The sequence below is a fragment of the Macrobrachium nipponense genome, chromosome 6, assembly GCF_015104395.2.
Source record: "Macrobrachium nipponense isolate FS-2020 chromosome 6, ASM1510439v2, whole genome shotgun sequence".
Taxonomy (NCBI): domain Eukaryota; kingdom Metazoa; phylum Arthropoda; class Malacostraca; order Decapoda; family Palaemonidae; genus Macrobrachium; species Macrobrachium nipponense.
The window spans coordinates 114,360,953-114,380,690 of record NC_061108.1 but is presented as its reverse complement, the minus strand read 5'-3'; the positions used below and the strand labels follow the sequence as shown (position 1 = coordinate 114,380,690).

General features: G+C 37.0%; 1 protein-coding gene and 1 long non-coding RNA gene across 8 annotated transcripts in view; both read left to right on the top strand.

Moving 5' to 3' along the window:
- The window catches only part of LOC135216933 (ribokinase-like), a 248,744-nt gene that overhangs the window by 94,605 nt on the left and 134,401 nt on the right, over positions 1-19,738 (top strand). The window lies entirely within an intron of this gene.
- Positions 3,398-10,173, top strand: LOC135216929 (uncharacterized). The gene is made up of 2 exons (XR_010314976.1): positions 3,398-3,506; positions 9,969-10,173. It is a non-coding gene; the product is annotated as an uncharacterized LOC135216929 (long non-coding RNA).

Genomic DNA, 19,738 nt, shown 5'->3' with positions numbered 1-19,738 from the left:
AAGCTATATTTGTTAGACAAACACTATTTCACTTGGTTACATCACAGTGAAGCTACCAAGCCATAGTGAAGTACATTATCCCTTAAAAGCATATAAAAAAATTTTGTATTAGCCTAGCTTATGATAAAATTCAAATACAGTGGAACGACAGTTTTTGTATGATTCAGTTTTAGTAGACTTTTTCCGACAAAATTTTGTCCTAGTTTTGTATGATTCCTCAGATTTCTTACACTCGGAAACACTCCTTCCAGAGCTCACCATGTGACTAGGCCCCACACCAAGCACCCAAAGAAAGCATCTCGTGTTTTCTCATGACCCATTTTGCTTTTGTGTTTGTTGTTTTTTGTGTTTTTTATGCATTTTTATTAGAGTGCAACTGCTACAAAAGCCATCGTGGGGCCAAAGTAAGTTCTAAGTGTCAGGCCCTCTGTAAAAATGGTGAGAAACAGTATAAAATTTAAGAAAGAACTGGTAGCAAAGTGTTGGAGGGTGAAGGGCCAGCAGAGGCTGGTGTGGAGTAAGGACATATTTACAAAGTAGAGTGATGTAAAAGATTTTGTGGAGAATTATCATCCCAACAAAGATGTTGTAATCCGTGTCTCCAACATCTTTGCTGACAACGCCGCATTCCACTTTAGGCAAATTTTAAAGAGATGCCCGAAACAAATGTCTCTGGCCAGGTTTGGTGTGCGACGGGGGTCCAGTGACTCAAGGTGGTCCTAGTGCCAGTAGAAACCGAAGAGGGGAAGTAACCCCAGATAGGTCCTTGATACCTGAAATCCTTATGGGAGTAGATTCCCCTTCCAAACAATAACCTCTCCTCCTCTTCCTCCCTGTCTTCCATACGATAACAGGAGTCATCCATAAAGGTAAGAGTGATGTTAAATGTTCATTATTCGTTTTATTATTCATTTATATTTCTCATTGTTTTCTGATGTAAAACTGTGTTTATCCCCTATAAAATTTATTAATATATATACTATTTTTGGGGGTCTGGAATGCATTGTATTATTTACATTATTCTTTATGTGAATTATTTCAGACTTCAAGGGAGGTTCCGGAACGGATTATATACGAAAATCAAAGTTTCAGTCTACTTAACACCAAAATACATTTGTTAATCCTTATGAAGTTATTGATAATATATTGAATACTGCATTACATTAACACGATACATTATACACTCATCCGAATTAGAATTGGCAGTTTCATAATTTTTTTGTTCACCTGCCTGACAGACATTTCTTTTCAAAGACGGAAGAAATCGTATGTAATGATGTTAAAAAACAGTCACTGATATCTTTAGAACATCATATTATATATAATTGCATAAAACTATTTTCCATATATGAAAAAATGTGAGTTATTTAACAAAAAAACAAAAAAAATCTTTACTTTTTTTTTATATTTTCGTTTCTAACCCAAAAACTATGAAAGTCAGGCGAATAAATTATTTTTTATGAGAAAGCCAATAAAATTCCCTAAATATCAACATATAAATCAATGGAAAACAAATAAGTCCAGCCGGTGAAAAAATTGATAGAAAAGAGGATAAGAAACATGGCGCTCTGCCCAGCGCATAGTGAGAATTAGCGCTAGAAATTTTTTTTTTTTTTAAGAGCCCTATCTCGGTTATTTTTCATTGAAATTCCTTTGTAAATGTACGAAGATGTAGAGGAAACATTGAAGAATAAAGGGAAGGTCAAGAAAAATGGCTTTGGATATGGCAACAGTTTCATTTTGACGTTATAAATTGATCGAAACGAAAAAAAATTTTACCATTGTCAACATTTATTGCTAGAATAACAATTTTTTGAAGAGCCCCATCTCGGTTATTTTTCATAGAAATTACTTTGTAAATATATGAAAATGTAGAGGAAAAGTTGAAGAATAAAGGGAGAGTTAAGAAAAATGGCTTTGGGGTCACTGAGAGGGAAGTGTAGGTGCAATCAGCTGATTTCATTGTGAGAATTTTACTGCGCCAGGGATTTGAGCATGCGCAGTACAGAAACTACTTTGCTGGTGTATTGATACTCGAGATACACGATCCAAGGTATGATCTAGCCTATGGAAATCGCTACTTGTCCGAAAAAAAAAAAAAATGCCCCTACCACACGTACGAAAAATTTTGGTAAATTTTACGTACCGCTACGTCAGTTGGATAGATAGGGGATAGAGTATTTTTACGTACTATTACGTCAGTTGGACATGAAAGGTTAAGCAATAATGAAAAGGATTAGAAAAAAGGAGAACATGGCCAATAAGAAAGAATAACGGGAGTAATCAAAGCAGATTAATATAGATATTGTCAATTTAAATATTCATTCACATTGTGCATCTGGGCGAGTATGCTGCTGAGAATACTAGACCTAGGCTAATCAGATGTCAAAATCAGAAGTGAAATTTAGGTGTATTAAATGTGTTATGCAAATGATTTTATTGGTCAAAGGACAAAATTAGTTTAATTACAGTTTGCTGTTAAAAGAATATTGACAGGCTTAATGTATTATTTGTTGGCTGAAGGTGATGAACTGACGATACCGTAGTGGTACAGTACAATGCGTTGGGTCATCACTCAAGCGGCAGCAAAGCCAACTTCCAAGTGCTTATGCCATTGCTGCCACATAATTTTAGTTGAGGATATATTTTTCTTACTTTGCAAAATAATTACTACTATCTTTGATACTTTAAGTAAATACTATACTCAATTCAAATTTAATTTATTTCAAGTAGTAAAACATCTTTGAAAAGAAATATTATAATTATTTAAAGGTAAATAATCTGGCACCTACTACCAAATGTAAACGAACAGTCATATGATCATTACTTTGCCTTCAAGTAATATTGTTGTTAAGCAATCCAAGTTTACAAATTCAGCAGTCTCTGGTTTCTTTCCTGCCAAGTTCTAGACCTCTTTATTCTGTAAGGTATTTTCTATTAATGGTTGACTCCATTTATCAGTTTTTCCTAATTTCAATCTCTTGTTCTGACATATCTTTGGTTTAAAAAAAAAATGTTAACAAAACTGTGTCTGGATATTCGTGAAATCTTGATTTTTGTGGGTTAACTGTACAAGTTATTGTGTCTTCCACTTTCTTGGTTTTAAAAAATAAAAACAAAACACACTAGATGCTCATGAAATCTGGATTTTTGTGGGTTGACTATAATATGTTTTATGGAGACCTGTAAAGGAAAAGTAACTTTCTTTTGTTAGGTTAATGTTATGTTACTTTGTATAAAAATATAAAAGTAACATATGTCTTTGTAGGTGTGGAAAACTTAATTTTATAAAGAGTAATAATTTATTTGCTGGCTTTGGTTATCATGTATGTCCTTTTGTTAGCATTTGAATGCAATGATAAATCATTTGAATAAGTATTTTAGATATTTTTTCTTTCTTTACAGGTGCCTGGGTCTTTGGATTCATCTGTATGTTGTTTTGACATGGAAGACATGGATTCCTGATGATAAAATTTTTTTAGGAGTTTATCAACTTCAAGTTTAAGGTTTGTTCCCTGGTTTCACGACATTCAAGATATTCTTGTTGACCTATCTATATTAACGTTTTTCTCTTTGCTATGTTTACTCTGTTATGAATGGTCAATGAGACTGTTCTACTCCATTTCTAGACCATTATTGGGTTTACTTGGTGAAGTTGTCCTTTTTAATTTGGTGGATACTGTAGAAAGGTCAGATTGAAGAAGCTGGACGACTGTGTAAGACTGAAGAAAAAGGATAAAAGATAAAAGGCAGAAAGCAATGCTATTTGGCCAAATGTGATTTATGGATGAATATGAATTATCAGCATCATTAGAAATCTTGAGGAGTTTTAATTGTTACAAATATTTAAATTTTTAATTTTATGGATAAAGGATATCATTCAAACACCATACTGATGGAAATGGTATCTAGTAAAACGTTAGTAGTTATTGTTTCTTATACAGAATTACTATTGCATGTTAGTATACTATTACTAAGTCAGGCCTGTTATCTGTCCTCTCTCCAGACTTGAAAATTTAGTTATCTGGAATAGTTATGTAGTCCGTTGGAATGGATAAAATTTATTATATCAAAGTAAGAGTGGATGTCAGTAAAGTAAGAGTGGATGTCAGTAATGCTATATAAGATTTTCTGTAGCAGCCATTAAATTCTTGTTGAAGTATAGGAATGTACTCTTGTGCTAGACAGCTGAATCCTAGCATAAAAACCATGTCTGCAACAAAAACCACTAACGTCTCGAACATCCCTAAACACAAATTCTGAAAGGCTGAACATTACCATGTTCCTAGAAAATGTGTAACTAGATAAAATCAAAGGTATATAAAACATTAGTATCATAATACAAATGTTTTCAAAATATTTTCAACATAACAAAACGTAAAATGCTAAAGAACAAAATGTAACTGGTCCCTCTATCCCTGAAGTGGTAATATCCCCTCTGGAGACAGACCAGCATTACACATGACACAACCGATGACAAAGCATGTGACCCAAAGGAAGGTGTTCAACAAGGGAATCATGGAAGGCTGTCTAAAAACGTTGATATCCACAGCACTTCTGGGCTGGATAAATATGAAACAAACCACAGGCTTGGGTCAAAAAACTGTCTTGGAGGAGGAGAGCAAAGCAAAAGTCATCTCTCCAAGGCGGTTAAAGAAAGAAAGACTGATGCGGCACGAGGTTCCAAGCCCAGTCGGTAACCAGCATCCACCTCATGTATACATGAGTTGCCAGATGCCACAAATTCCTTGCTTTACAACCTTTGTTTGTTTTAACTAGATTCCAGCTAGCACTAGAAGATTATCCTATTGTTAAGGCCTCAGGTTTGTTCGCTATGAAAAATACAAATTACTTAAAAATTTGTCATTTTAAATTGGGTTATATACATGCAACTATGCATTTGTGTGCTACATTTCTCAAAAGAAAAAGTTTAGTATTTCGTAGTTTAACCCGACCACCGAGCTGTTTAACAGCTCTCCTAGGCCTGGCCTGAAGGATTAGATATTTTCTATGTGGCTAGGAACCAATTGGTTACCTAGCAACAGAACCTATAGCTTATTGTGGGATGCAAACCACATATAAAAAAATTAATTTCTAATAACCAGAAATAAATTCTTCTTGTTACCAATGTAGTATATAAGTTTATTGTTATTCCTTGTTCCTTTTATTTGTAGGCCACCATTGATTTTGTGTCTTATATTTATTTTATTATAGATTTGTAGATTCTCTGGATACTCAGGATTCTTGTAGTCCCAGGATTCTTGTAGAATTTCTTTTAGTCTCAGGATTCTTGTAGAATTTCTTTTAGTCTAAGGATTCTTGTAGAATTTCTTTTAGTCTCAGGATTCTTGTAGTAATTCTTTTCAAGTCTCAGGAGGCTTAGAAAGACACAGCGCAGTTTTTCTTATTTCATTCACACGAACTAAATATACACGATTGTTAACCATACAAGTTTAATTTGTACTGAGGGTGGTATGGCTCTGTTATCGTCTGCTTGAGGCGTAGTGTAAAGTGACAACGTGTCGATGTTTGAAGTCTTTCTTCCCTACGACTGGTAAGGCACACGACCTCACCCTCTGGTTGCTGTTTTTCTTCTCTACTCTTCAACTTCTCTGCTTCTACTCTCGACATGTCTTAAAGAGATTGTCTCCTCCTTCGGTAGTAGGTGGTCTTTTTCTGTTGCCACCTTCTGGTCTTCCTCATTAGTGGGTGAATAATGATGACGTCCATGGTACCACCCTTTTTGGGTGGTAATTAATATCAACACCTCCTTGTCACCGGAAGTGTCTAGTTTCCACTGCAGGTCAAAGGTTATTTCAAGAGCTTCATTACAGAGCTGCTAAATGCATTTTCCTATTTGCTGCTAGCAAGGTAAATACTTCTTGTTTGGGTTATTTGTCGTCGCCGGAAGTGTTTGGTTTCTTCTGGTGGGTGAAAGGTTATTTCGGAGCTTTATCATAAAGCAGGTAATGCATTTTTTTAATTGCCACTAGGTCGCTGAACACCTCTGCTTGTTTGGGATTATAGTACGATAAATACATTCGTTTTTTAACGCAACACTCTCTCTCTCTCTCTCTCTTTTTTTTAAAATTTACTCATTTTTACCCTAACTAACATTACAGGGCAGCAAATCAAACTCCGAACTAACAAATCAGTAGGCGAGCATGTTAACCACTTGTCCAACAAAGATTTATAACAGTGGGTATTTACGATAGGTACTCTGCACAGATAAGACTGTATCACAAGTTATTGTTTTGAACGCAGATGTTTAGCTTATTATTAATATATATCATTATCATGTACTTCAACAATGGTCTGGTTCAACTACTTGAAAACCTTAATTTGAGTTTAAAACAACTAAAATGTAGTTTCTTTGCGCTTCTGAATATTTTCCCTTCCATTGTGTAATGCTTAAAACTGACAGCTTTCTCTTCAACCAAAGATCAAAATATATAAGAACGTCAGACCGTAAGGAAACCATGAAGTGTTATTATTTCAAGTTTGGGCCTTTGGCCTAGGCTAAACATTGAACATAATTTATGACAGTGTTACTGTAACCAATTTTAATTTTTGTGTATTCTAATATGTCTGCCTCCATACCTGCAAACATGTAAAGTGGTTAGGTGGTATGCAGTGTGGTGAAAAATTGGAACTTAAACAAACAGGTCGACCTAAGTTCAACTGGTGAATAAACAGAATATTTAAATTTTTCCTCAGATTAGACCAGTTTTTTTTATTTTTATTTATTTATTTATTTTTTTTTCATGGTCATGAAGGGTGGTTATGTCAAACAGGGTAGTACCACTTCCAGATTTCTTTCAAGTTAGATCCAAGAAACTTATTTCTAACAAGGCTATTTAAGGGGTTCCCATAATGGGTACCACCTAGTGTGCATTCTGAAAACACTTGGAAATGGTAGTACATGTTTTTGGCAGTATCCTTTTGCCCTCACTACTTCTCAACCATTCCCTTTGATTTGTTCCCTTCCAGATGTCCAGTTACTAATCTTTACTTCATTATCCACCTCTCATTAACCCTTAAACGCCCAGCCGGTATTTACCAAAGTGTGTCTCTTATGCCGGCGGCGTTTGGGAGTTAGCGCCGAAGCGGGAAAAAAGTTTTTTTTTTAATCACAGCACGTTAGTTTTTAAGATTAAGATTTCATTTTCGGCTCATTTTTTTGTCATTGCCTGAAATTTAGTATGCAACCATCAGAAATGAAAAAAAATATCATTATCATATATAAATATTGGAATGTATGACAGCGCAAAAAAAATTTTCATATATAATTTTATACAAATCGCGCTGTGAGCAAAACGGTTAAAGCTAATTAGTTATTTTGTTGTTGTTGTATTGTACACTAGTTGCGATGATTTTGGTATATAACAAATTGTAAAACGATCAAAGCAACACAGAGAAAATATTATCACAATATGATGCATGAATTCGTAACGTGCAAACGTAAAAAGTTTTTTTTTCAAAAATTCACCATAAATCAAAATGTTGTGCTAGAGACTTCCCGTTTGTTGCAAAATGAAGGTAATTGACTGAATATTATTAGACTGTAAGTGTTTTAGTTTTCAATTGCAGTTTTCTACCATTTCAGTCGAGTTAAAGTTGACCGAAGGTCGATTTTTTACTATTTATCATGATTTATATGAAAATATTTCTAAACAGATAAAAGCTATAACTATGAGTTATTTTTTGTTGTATTCTACATGAAATTGTGCACATTTTCATTCATAACACTTTATGTAATGCCTAATAGAAAATGTTGCAAAAATTACGACAAGGGGACTAAAGAAATTCTGAAATTTTCAGCAGACTTACCGTGCGCGGAGGTAAGGAAAAAGTTTTTTCAAAAATTCACCATAAATTGAAATATTGTGCTAGAGACTTCCCGTCTGTTGCAAAATGGAGGTAAATGATTGCATTTTTCGACCATTTCGGTTGAGTCAAAGTTGACTGTAGGTTTAAATTTTGGCACTTATCGAGATTTATATGAAAATATTTCAAAACTGATAAAAGCTACAACCATGAGTTATTTTTTGTTGTATTCTACATGAAATTGCACACATATTCATATATAATACTTTATGTAATGCCTAATATAAAATGGTGCAAAAAAGTACGACAAGGTGACTAAAGAAATTCTGAGATTTTCAGCCGAATTACCGCGTGTGGAGGTAAGGAAAAAGTTTTTTAAGGAAAATTTTTTTTTCAAAAATTCACCATAAATCAGAATATTGTGCTAGAGACTTCCTGTTTGTTGCAAAATGAAGGTAAATGATTGAATGTTACTAGAATGTAAGTTTTAGCTTACAATTACGTTTTTTGCCCATTTCAGTCAAGTCAAAGTTGATCGAAGGTTGAAATTTTGGCACATTGTGATTTATATGAAAATATTTCAAAACTCAGAAAAGCTACAACCATGAGTTACTTTTTTTTACTCTACATGAAAGTGCACACATTTTCATATATAAAACTTTATGTAATTGCCAATATAAAACGGTGCAAACATTACGACCAAGTGACGAAAGAATTTCTGAGATTTTCGGCCGAGTTACCGTGTGCGGACGTAAGGAAAAAGTTTTTTTTCAAAAATTCACCATAAATCGAAATATTGTGCTAGAGACTTCCAGTTTGTTGCAAAATGATTGAATATTACAATTGCGTTTTTCGACCATTTCGGTCGAGTCAAAGTTGACCGAAGGTTGAAATTTTGCACTTTTCGTGATTTATATGAAAATATTTGAAAACTGATAAAAGCTACAACCATGGGTTGTTTTTTATTGTATTTTACATGAAATTGTGCACATTTTCATAAATAAAACTTTTTTTTAACAGCTAATATAAAACTGTAAAAATTACGACAAGTGACGAAAGAATTTTGAGATTTTCAGCCAAGCTACTGTGCGGACATAAGGGAAATTTTTTTTCAAAAATTCACCATAAATCGAAATATTGTGCTAGAGACTTCCAATTTAATGTAAAATGAAGGTAAATAATTGAATATTACTACAATGTAAGATTTTTAGCTTACAATTGCATTTTTCAACCATTTTAGTTGAGTCAAAGTTGACCGAAGGTTGAAATTTTGACACTTATCGTGATATAAAAATATTTCAAAACTTATAAAAGCTATAACTATGGGTTGTTTTTTTGTTGTATTCTACATGAAATTGCACACATTTTCTTATATAAAACTATGTAACGGCTAATATAAAATGGTGCAAAAATTATGACAAAGTGACGGAAGAATTTCTGAGATGTGTTGCTGATGCTTTCTAGTGTGAGAAGAAAGCAATTCGCGCATGCGCGCCTGGGTAACGCTTGTAAACAAAACAGCTTGATTCGTGAACTCCCAGCATCCCTCAAGGCGCGTGATTAAAATTTTTTTCGCAAACTGGCCTATAACTATTTTTCCGCGAATATTTAAAAAAACTTTTTGTAGTTGACGTACCATGCGTCCGATTAGCACCCGACAGACAATTTTAGTCGACGTATAATACGTCCAATAGGCGTTTAAGGGTTAAAGAACTAATCTTTTTGGCAAGCTATAAAGGTCATGAAAAGTGACATTGCTTCTATTTTTTTTTTCTTTCTTTTTTACAATGGCAAATATTCGTTAGTCCCCATAGGGGGGATAGTGCCATCAGTGCACCTCACTTGATCTCTGTAGGCATTACTTAAGGTTGTTTGCAGTTCCTACAGCACCTAGCTGCACCAACTTCTTAGACTTTTCTCTTGCCTGTTCCTACTTCCTTTCTTCCAATTTGTTGATCAACAAATCTAAAACACTTTTCACTGTTTTAAATGCTGTATGGCTGAAAGTGCTGCAGTGCTTGGCCTTACTGTATAGCAAACTATTTATTAATCAAAATCAATATTTGTTAGTCTGGTATATGAATGGAGTATATTTTTTTTTATTAATTTGTTTTTTTTTTTATCCCCCTTTATGGATGTAGGTTCAGGAATTAACATATCCTCCTATATCCTTGTCAAGTGAAGGACTGTTGCAGAGTTTGTGATGTCATCTTTGTCAGCTGCACTGCAATTCATGATGGCCACTTGGCAGGAAGATTGCAGGTTATAATCTTGTGCTGAATTCCATGTAATATCTATCCCCTCCCAAACAAATTCCAGAGCTTATACATTATATATGATGTTAAATTTGAATTTTTATTATCCTAAAATAGCATGTCTAAACAACTAAATTGGTGAACTTGTACCATAATTATTTTATGCCAAAAGAATTATTTTTCAAGTGGAGAATTTATTTCCTCAACTCCTCTTCATCCACGGAAAACGATCTTTGAGGACGAGTTTCCTGAATTGTTCTTTACTGGATAAGCCAGTCAAATCTGAAAAGGGAGTGCAACAAGAAATTGGAATGAAGATATTCCTTTTGCCATTGTTCCTACTAATCTTGAAATTTGAAAAGATTGTGGCAGTTGAAATGGGGGGGGGGGGGGGGGGGAGATGAAGTGAGTCTGCATTGGTAAGTTGGCTCTCCACCTGAGCATAAGTTAGAAGGGACTGGGGAGAATGCTCATGGTTAGAAAAAGTTGTGGAAGCTTGGTTGCCTTTACCCACCTGTAAATTAAAGGTGCAAGGGAAAGTTGTTCGTATACGAAACAAACCTTCGGTCTTAACATTAGGACGTTAACTCATTTGTCATTTTGCACGGCCTTTAATCAGGAACCTTGCATCCACTGGACAATTGTGACACATGTTCCTTTCCCCTGTGACTCCCTCAAGGAGTGAGGAGCCTTTCCCTGTATCATCTTAAGACGTGGCACATGGAGAGAGAACAAAACTATCAGAATCCACTGAGTGAGAATGCTTATGAGGAATGTGTGCAAGAGTGATGTCCAGGTAATGAGCAATACCTCAAAGATCTATCATGCCTATGCTCCCTGCAGATAGATCTGGCAGATGACGATCATTTGGACTAGCATTAAGAACATTAAGGTTTTCCTTTCCTCATCTTCAATCTGGTTTGCCTTTCCTCCTCTTCTGTCTGCTTTAGTAATAAGTGTAGTGAACAGGAGGATGACAACAAAGTACATGATGATGACAACAACCAAGAGGAAGACAACCTGGACCTCCTTTTCCTCTTCTCACGTAGTACACTTGCTGTGCACTGACCAGAAATCATATAAGAGAGTACTAATAACAAAGTAGGCTCATCCAGAGGAAGGTCAGCAGGAAAGACCACTTCAAGCGATTGTTCACACTGCCTGATAGTAGTCAGAATCACATCAGCCATCGGCTTTGCTTACATTTTATTATCAACCAGAACTACCACCAAGCGCCTCAAGTGGCATGGTTGGTATGGTGTTGGCGTCCCACCTCGGTGGTCGCGAGTTCAATTCTCGGCCATTCCATTGAGGAGTGAGAGATGTGTAGTTCTGGTAACAGAAGTACACTCTTGACGTGGTTCAGAAGTCTCAAAGCCGTTGGTCCCGTTGCTGAATAACCACTGGTTCCATGCAACGTACAAACAAACAAACTACCACCACAGTTTAGGGAGATAGTATTTCTTTGTTCTTCTCCACCAAACTACTTAGGAAGGCTGGAAAAGATTGACAATCTGGAGCATTCAGTGAGATGACATCACAAGATTTGGACAAATAACCAATATTATCTGAGGGAAAACCACATAAGTATACACCATCATAATAAGAGTGGCAAGATTTCTTGGGTGGGGGAAGAGTTAACCCTCAGCTCATGAGAAGCACTCTCAGAATGGAGCAAGGGGACAAAATCTTGCGTGAGGAAGAATGACACAGTTCTCACCTCGCCATGAGAAAACTTACCCTAGTCTATGTACGTAGGAGGCATGAAGCAGCCACGTGCTTCATGCTTGCCCATGACCCTTAAAGCTATGTTGCTTTTGTTTATTCTCCATGAGAGAAAACACAGCAACTGAGAAAAAAAATACAAATCAAACAATGTGTAAACTCAACTAAAGTCCATCCAAGGGGAAGGAAAAAAAATGGTAAAACACATGACCCCACAGTATATGATCGAAAGATAAAGTGATGCCCAATGCTCAAAGGAGAGGCGGTTCCCCCACTTACTACCACTATCTTAGATGCTATCCTTGTTCATTTAATTGTTCAGCTACAAGCAAGATGTTCTCCACTTGAGAGAGTGGCTGTATCCCTAGAAAAATATAAATTTTAAAAATCTGTTACAGTTACATTCCTTGCATTCTTAGGGTATTGCATAGAAAATAATTATTGCGGAACAGTTTAAGGTGATCCATGAAATCTTAACATTTTAAGGAAATTACCCAAATAATTTATTGTTGACTACCTATACTAATTTTAAAAACACATACGTGATCATGGTATCTGTATCTCGCACAAGGGGAATTAATAGGTAGTATATCAACAACACATTTATTTTTTCTATATACAATAATAAAAAGAAAAACTTCTTAACAATTCAACTTACTTCATGATATACTACACATGGACACAGACTCACTGGGCTTTCCCTCTTTCAGTTCCTTACTCTTCATAGCTATATAGGAGAACTGAAAATAATGAATCATCAATGTAATAGGTATAGTATATGATTTGGAAACTTAATAAATAGGTATAGTATATGATTTGGAAACTTAATAAGACTTGATTGCAGTCTAAATTCTCCTGTTTTAAAGGTTTTGCAAACAAAACTTTAGCTTTAATAAAGCCTATTTCTAGGGTACTTCAAAATACAGCAGGAAATATGAATTTGTAAGTCACAGCATGTTTTAGGGTTTCAAAAAGTAGAGGACCACTTCTTTAAATGGTACATACATACTATTTACTGACAACTACATTTGACCACTTCTTTAAGTGGTATATACATACTATTTCCCGACAACTGAGTTCTAATTAAACCTCACTTCACTGTCCATGGTATAGATCAAAGTTTTGTTGCAGATGATGGTATGAATCCAGGCATCAAAAATTCTAAAGCAAGTTCAGATTGGTAGAAAAAAAAAAAATACTTTAAATACACTTGCACCTCAACTTTCAACATTTGTTCCTGATAAGTAATGGGACTCTTTAAGTCACAAAGACCCAAAGGTTGACCCACACAATACCACAGAGCCAGTGTAGTAAATCTACTGAAAACCTTTCCTCCCTTCATCATTATGTATTATTACTTCACAAGTTTTAATAAAGGTAATATTTTTAACATGCTGTCATTAATACCGTAGAGTACATCATCATGTTTACAAGTAAATGTTCACAGATCATGTTGATTGCAGGTAATTGTAGCTTTCACAAGAAATTGGATGTCTGTCTGTTCCTCTTCTTGCACTGAGTACGTATTATAATTTTAAACAAAATTTTGATAAAATTAACATGATTAATTTAATTAGGACACTTGCATGAATTGCATGCCATACTTTTTATTTATTATTATGCCTGTAGGTATTGTTGCAATCATTACACTGTATAACAGGCTCTACTTAAATAGAATATGGTTACTACTGGCACCTAAACAGGAAATAAATAAAATTACCGATGTCAAACAAGTGGGATTCCAACCTGTCCTAATATATTAGTTTTTCAAAATTCCTAATTGAAAAATACCTTAAATACTGTACATGATCTCGTGCAAAAAATCTAAGAAATTGAATATCCTCAAATTAAACCTTGGATCATACCTGAAATTTCACTGTGCTCAAAATCTTTCTCTAAGAACACTTCATATAAAGGATGAGGTTAGGTTGAAATTCCTTGAATATAATATCTCCTATGTAATACTATTTGAAAACTTGTATATGATACTGCTCATAGAGATAAAGCTATTTACTGCTGGTTCAGAGAGAAATGACAAATTTTCTAAGACAATTTGTATTTTTATACATTCAACTTACCTGTCAGATATATACATAGCTATTACTCCGTCGTCCGACAGAAATTCGAATTTCGCGGCACACGCGGCAGGTAGGTCAGGTGATCTACCACCCCGCCGCTGGGTGGCGGGAATAGGAACCATACCCGTTTTCTAATTCATATTTTTTCTGTCGCTTGGAATGTAAACAACGTTTGCAGTTCCTCCTGATGGATTTTCGTGTTTCATCGCCATCGATCGTCTGGGCTAACTTTTACAGGGAAGTAATGGATCTTTGGTTCGGCATACGCTTTTGTTAACTTTTAGAATTTTTTGGATAAAATTAACTTCGAAAATTTAGAAGATTAGTGACGTGTAACTACCGAAGTTTTCGGTAGACACTCGTCCACTTTCACGAAAGTGAATTACGTATACTTTCATGAAAGGGAATTACTTATATTTATTCATTAATACAAATAAGTGTTAGAGTTTGATTGAGGAAATGTATATCTTTCTTCCTAGTTGGGGAAGTCAGAAAAGTAACTATCCTTTAGAAGCTTTATTAGCTCTTGTGTTTACGAGCAATTATAGTAGTAACAGTACTAGTAGTTGTTGCATCCTCATCACCTTCTTACTTCGCAGAATCTACAATATCATATTTGCAAATTGTAGACTTTGGATATAGTTCGAATGCGAACTCTTAGAACGTAAGAAGTGAATATAGTGTTCCCCCATTACAATGGAGGGTGCGTCTGATCGGCTCTGTCTCGCTCTCAGGTCTAGACCTTCTTCCAAGCTCACAAGCCCAGAGGAGAAGGAATGTCGAAAACCGTAAGGAGGTTTCAGAGAATCCCCACCGGTCAGGTGTCCCCTCGGCAGGAACTGTAGAGCGTCCCAGACTGCCAGGGATAGCCATTGGAAAGGCATCCTAATACAGTGTTTCTCCCTTTTTATGCGTACGGTTCCTCGATGGATAGAAGAACTTCAAATGAATGAAATTGGCGAAGATCCTCATATAATGCCTTCTGGTAGAATTATTCAAAATGAGAATGACATTAATCGATCCACCTTTCAGAATCAGGCGACGATTTAGCGCCTTCTAATATAAGAGATCATTCGATAACATTTGTGATAAAGTCATTGTTCGAACATTTTTTTTCGCAACTAGACGAGAGCGCTTTCCAATGGGAGTATGAAATTGTTATTTCAACATAAGATTTCCCATCGGTGCATTTTTAGATATAAATCTATTATGATGAGAACGATTTAGATTGTTTGTCAATCGAATGAATTATAGGGATCTCGTTGAGTGATAAAGCATATATGTATGACTTTAAGTCTTCTAGCTCCTACCATGCTTAGGACAAATCGCCTTAGGACTACGGTATGCAAGGCATAGACACATACCGAAATTTATGCTATAATGGTCAAGTGAAATCCTTACAAAATTTCCTAAATTAATACGGTTTACCTTAATGTAACAGTATTATAGAGGATTCTTATTAAGCTAGAGTATGAGTTATATGATGCTATCGTGTCTTCGAGAAGTGATCGGAGAAGCATATCTTTATTGGTGGATTGAGAGTAGGATAGAACATTTTTCTTCGTGTTAGAAGAGGTTTCCATGAATTACCAGTACCCTTCTAGGACTTTCCTAGGAAGGAATAGGTTTAAAAGAATTGTTTAGACGACTCCTATTTAGTTTCTAGACTTGTCGAAGTCTCGTTAGCTTAATTATGCTTATATAAAAACTTCCTGAAGTTCGATAATAATTTATAAGATTCCTTTATTTAATGGAGTAACTGGCAACTATGGAAAGGGAAGGCCAGACTGCTTTCGCTTTGAAGACCAACCAACGCAGTCGCAGTACCATCTTGTTCTCAGTTGTGAGAGGTCGTTTACAGCTCTCTCTCCTGCGGAATGGGATAACTAACCGTATCTCTTCCCTACAATCGTGGTCTTAGCCTCGGATTGAGGGAATACTGAAGCTATCATAAATAAAATATTGTCTGCCTTTTGTTAGGAATCTTTCAATAAGAAGGATATTACAACCTTTCAATGCTGTTTACCGTAGGTAACATGATTAAAGGATTCTAATGCAGCAGAACATGATATTATTTAATGCACTCATACTTACGAAAGCATGACTTATTAGAACACATACTTAGTGAGAAGAGAGATGTAATAGAGATTCACTTCAAGACTACGGTATGGTTAAGTCTTTCGAGAAAGGACACAACCGTATTTAGAAACGGATATTACGCAGAAGTTGTATGAGTCGGATGGGAAACATTTTTTTAGTGGGAAATGGTTTCCCTGAATGGATTATACTACGTATATAAATGTTTTTCATAATAAGAACGGAATTAACATATGAAAGGATGTCGGGTACCATAAAGACACAGATGTTCTGGCACATAACATAAAGATAATTAGTAGGAGGCGCCAGCCTGGCGCAAGTTGCGCCACCCTGGCGCAAATTGCGCCAGCTTGGTGCAATAAGCCTAGAGCACCATCCAAAATATTTATCGTTTGAGCGAGTTATTAAACAAAAGCAATGCAAGAATTTGCGAGTCCGTGAGAACCTCGATCGACGATAATAACTGTTAAAGTATGTCTAACATTTATTGCAAAGAGTTGTGAGAACCTGCGAGAAGTCTTCTTCATAGATCTCTTAGCAAGAAGAAGACGAACAGTCTTCCTGTAGACTGCTTCCTTTTCCTCAAACCATGCCATAAGGAATCATAAGCGCCAGCCAGATGCCTGGCTCTAACTAGAAAATAATTAGTTAATAGATATACCTTAGAGCAAATTATGCTTTCCTACATAGAGCTGGGAAGTTACTCAGTCCCTCACACTGGAGTGGTCCTTCTCGTTCAGGAAAAAAAAGGGGGGGGGGATACGGAAGAATTAACCGAGGAAAGAATAATTCCCCTTCCGATATACTCGTATTAGAGGAAAATTGAGAAGAAACATCCAACTATGGAAGTACTGTAGAATTATAGGATTCTTACAGCACCTCTTCTTATTTTGATATCGAGATTTCCTGACCAAGGTTGCAAGTAATAGGCCATAAAGGCTCCAGCCAGGCTTAACCAAAGGCGATGGCGCCAACCAGGGCCCGCGGGTTAGCGCCAGCTAGGCGCGAGGCGCCAGCCAGGCGCGAGGCCTCAGCCAGGCGCGAGGCCTCAGCCAGGCGCGAGCGCCAGGCTTTAACCAGGCGATAGGCGCCAGCCAGGCGCAAGACATCAGGATCTCCAATTTCTCAGTATTTGGAGATAGACTTTCCAAGAGTTTCCTCTTTGAGAACTGACACAAGATCAGTTTTTTCCTGACAGTGACAAGTTGTCGCACAGGCGGCCGTGGCCCTTGTCAGGATTAACTGAAATTGCGGAAGTCTCTAACAAGAACAGACTTCTCATGTCAGGTAACATAGTGGTCGCGTGAGCGACTTCTTTCCTGGCAAGAGGAGTTGTTTTGGGAGAAACTCTTTTTGCCAGATCAACCCTCTACTGACAATTATTCTAGATATCGCACAGGCGAACGTAGTACGTGTCAGTATAAGTGGGTTCTTCTGCTTTATAGACCTTTACATGGTGAAGAGAACTGATATCTTTAGAGGGTCCCTCTCGCTTTCCTCAACCTTATGAGACAAGTGATAGAAAATATATCGGACTCATAAGTTAATCTGGGTGCAGGTTTTAGAAAGACCCTGGCAACCCCTTTTTTATTGCACGTTTCGGCTAGTCCCTTGAACCATGCAGCTCCTCTTTCTCCTCTTTCATTGTTATTAACAGGATGGTATATTATCCTACTCCCATGTAAACATATAACAAGGGAGACCTTGTAATGTTTTGGTACTGGAAAAGACTCGTAGGAGCTCTCAGTATTGGGTGAGAGGCTCTTTCAAGTATCTGAACCGTACATTACGGCCTGATGTCCTAGGATAGGAATCTTGAATGATTCTCCTCGATCCTGGATCAGTTAGTAGGAGAATAGGATAATAATAATTTGTTTTGCAGAATAACGATGATAGAATTTTTTCCATTCTCTCGTTGCCCAGGCACGAGGACAGGAAGAAAGAATATAAGAGAGAGGTAGCAATATACGCCATCTTTATGTTATAGAAAGGGGAATAAAATTTAGTCTTTTTCCCCTAAAAGATAAACTCTTTACAGAATGTAAGACAAAGGGCGTCAAAGAAAGAGAGGATATATGTTATGCCTCATTTTAGACTTAGTGAGGTTGGATTCTCAGAGGTCACGTTCTTCTCACAGCAGGTTTTGGAAGTCTTTTCCAAGACAGTCTGAATATTCTTTCAACATCTATTTTAAATGGACCTTAACAACCTCTCCACTCTGAGTCTGTCTGCGTGCAGACTGACCAGAAGTGGACATGAATGAGAGGATGTTTCAAGGTAAATGACAGTAGTCATGGATAAGATATATAATTACTGCAGATCGTGCTTGAGGGAATGAGGAAACTGTCCTCTTCCGATACCTCTGTGAACCACATAGCGGTTTTTTTTCTTCCCTTTCAGAGGGAAGAATTACCTTTGTATATATCTGCTATCAAAGAACGCAGTAAAAGGCTAGACTCTGTCTTTATAAAGGGAATTGGAGATAGCAGAGCAGTAAGATCTTCGGGATCTTACACAATACCTCTATACGACAAGACTTGGAGATCTTATAGTTACAATGGGATCCTATTTGGGCCTCAGATTCCGTGTTCTGACAAGATGGAACTGCTCCTCATCAATGTTTCTCTTGGTACTAATCGACCAAAAGGACGAGTGAGATTTTGGGCTTGGAATCTGGAATCAAATTCTAGAAAGACTCGGCAATGGGTTCCTGCCAGTATGGTATGTTTGGCAAAAGAACTATAACCTTTTATTCCTGGATCAACGCTTTCAGATAGAGGATTCGTTGTCTAGGCAATGTATTTACGTTGTTATCTACAAAAGAAGATAAGATTTAAACGTTTGCTGACAGAGTCTTTGGAATACGATGAGGGCTCAAAACTACTTCCCAGAAGGTTCGAAGATATATATTTTAAAGAGCTAGAAATTCGGGAAATCCTCCCAATTTTCAGCTCAGAGTCTCCTTAAACTTCCAGGCTCTTTCCCTGCCTTCGTGCAAGGATAGGGAAGATTTTGCAACGAGAGAACTCGTTAACATGTAGAAGAGTGCTCGTTAGCAACTGAAGTATCAAGTATGATCCTCCTCGGAGGAAGACTGGTCTCTCGGACTATTAGATTTCCTATCGTCTACTGGATGTAGCCGACTAAAATTACCTCCCCTTGCTGCAGAGGCCATAAGCTCAAAGTGAGAGAATTTCTTCCACCCTTTTCCTTTCTCCTGATAAACGATTGTGGATGTTCAGACTTTCGGACAATGTAGCGCCAATCAGGCGCCAAATGCCAAACAGGTGTAAAGACGCCAGAGCAAGACAGTCCAATTAAACACTGTCATTGTCTGATGAGGAGAAGGAGTAGGCCTCCAATCTGGCGCAGATGCGCTAGAGGCGAATAAATCAGGCAAATAAAGTGTCCGAGGTGGACATCGCCAGTTTTCATCGAGACTCTTAACAAACTCGAATCTCCAGCAAGTGGGGAGAAGTCAGCCAGGCGTGAGGCGCTAGGCAAGCGAAGCACCAGCCAGACGCGAGGCGCCAGCCAGGGCGCGGCAACGGAGACCCAAGGCCAGGCTAAGGATAGCGAGACGCCAGGTCACAGGTCGCGAGGGGCTCCAGGCAGGGCGCGAGGGGCTCCGAGCCAGGCGCGAAGGGCTCCAAAGCCAAGGCAGGCGGAGGCTCCAGCCAGGCGGCCAGCCAGGCGGCACGGCCAGGCTCTGGCTTCATCTAGAAGAGATCTGTTGCAAAGAAAGCCCTGGTCTTC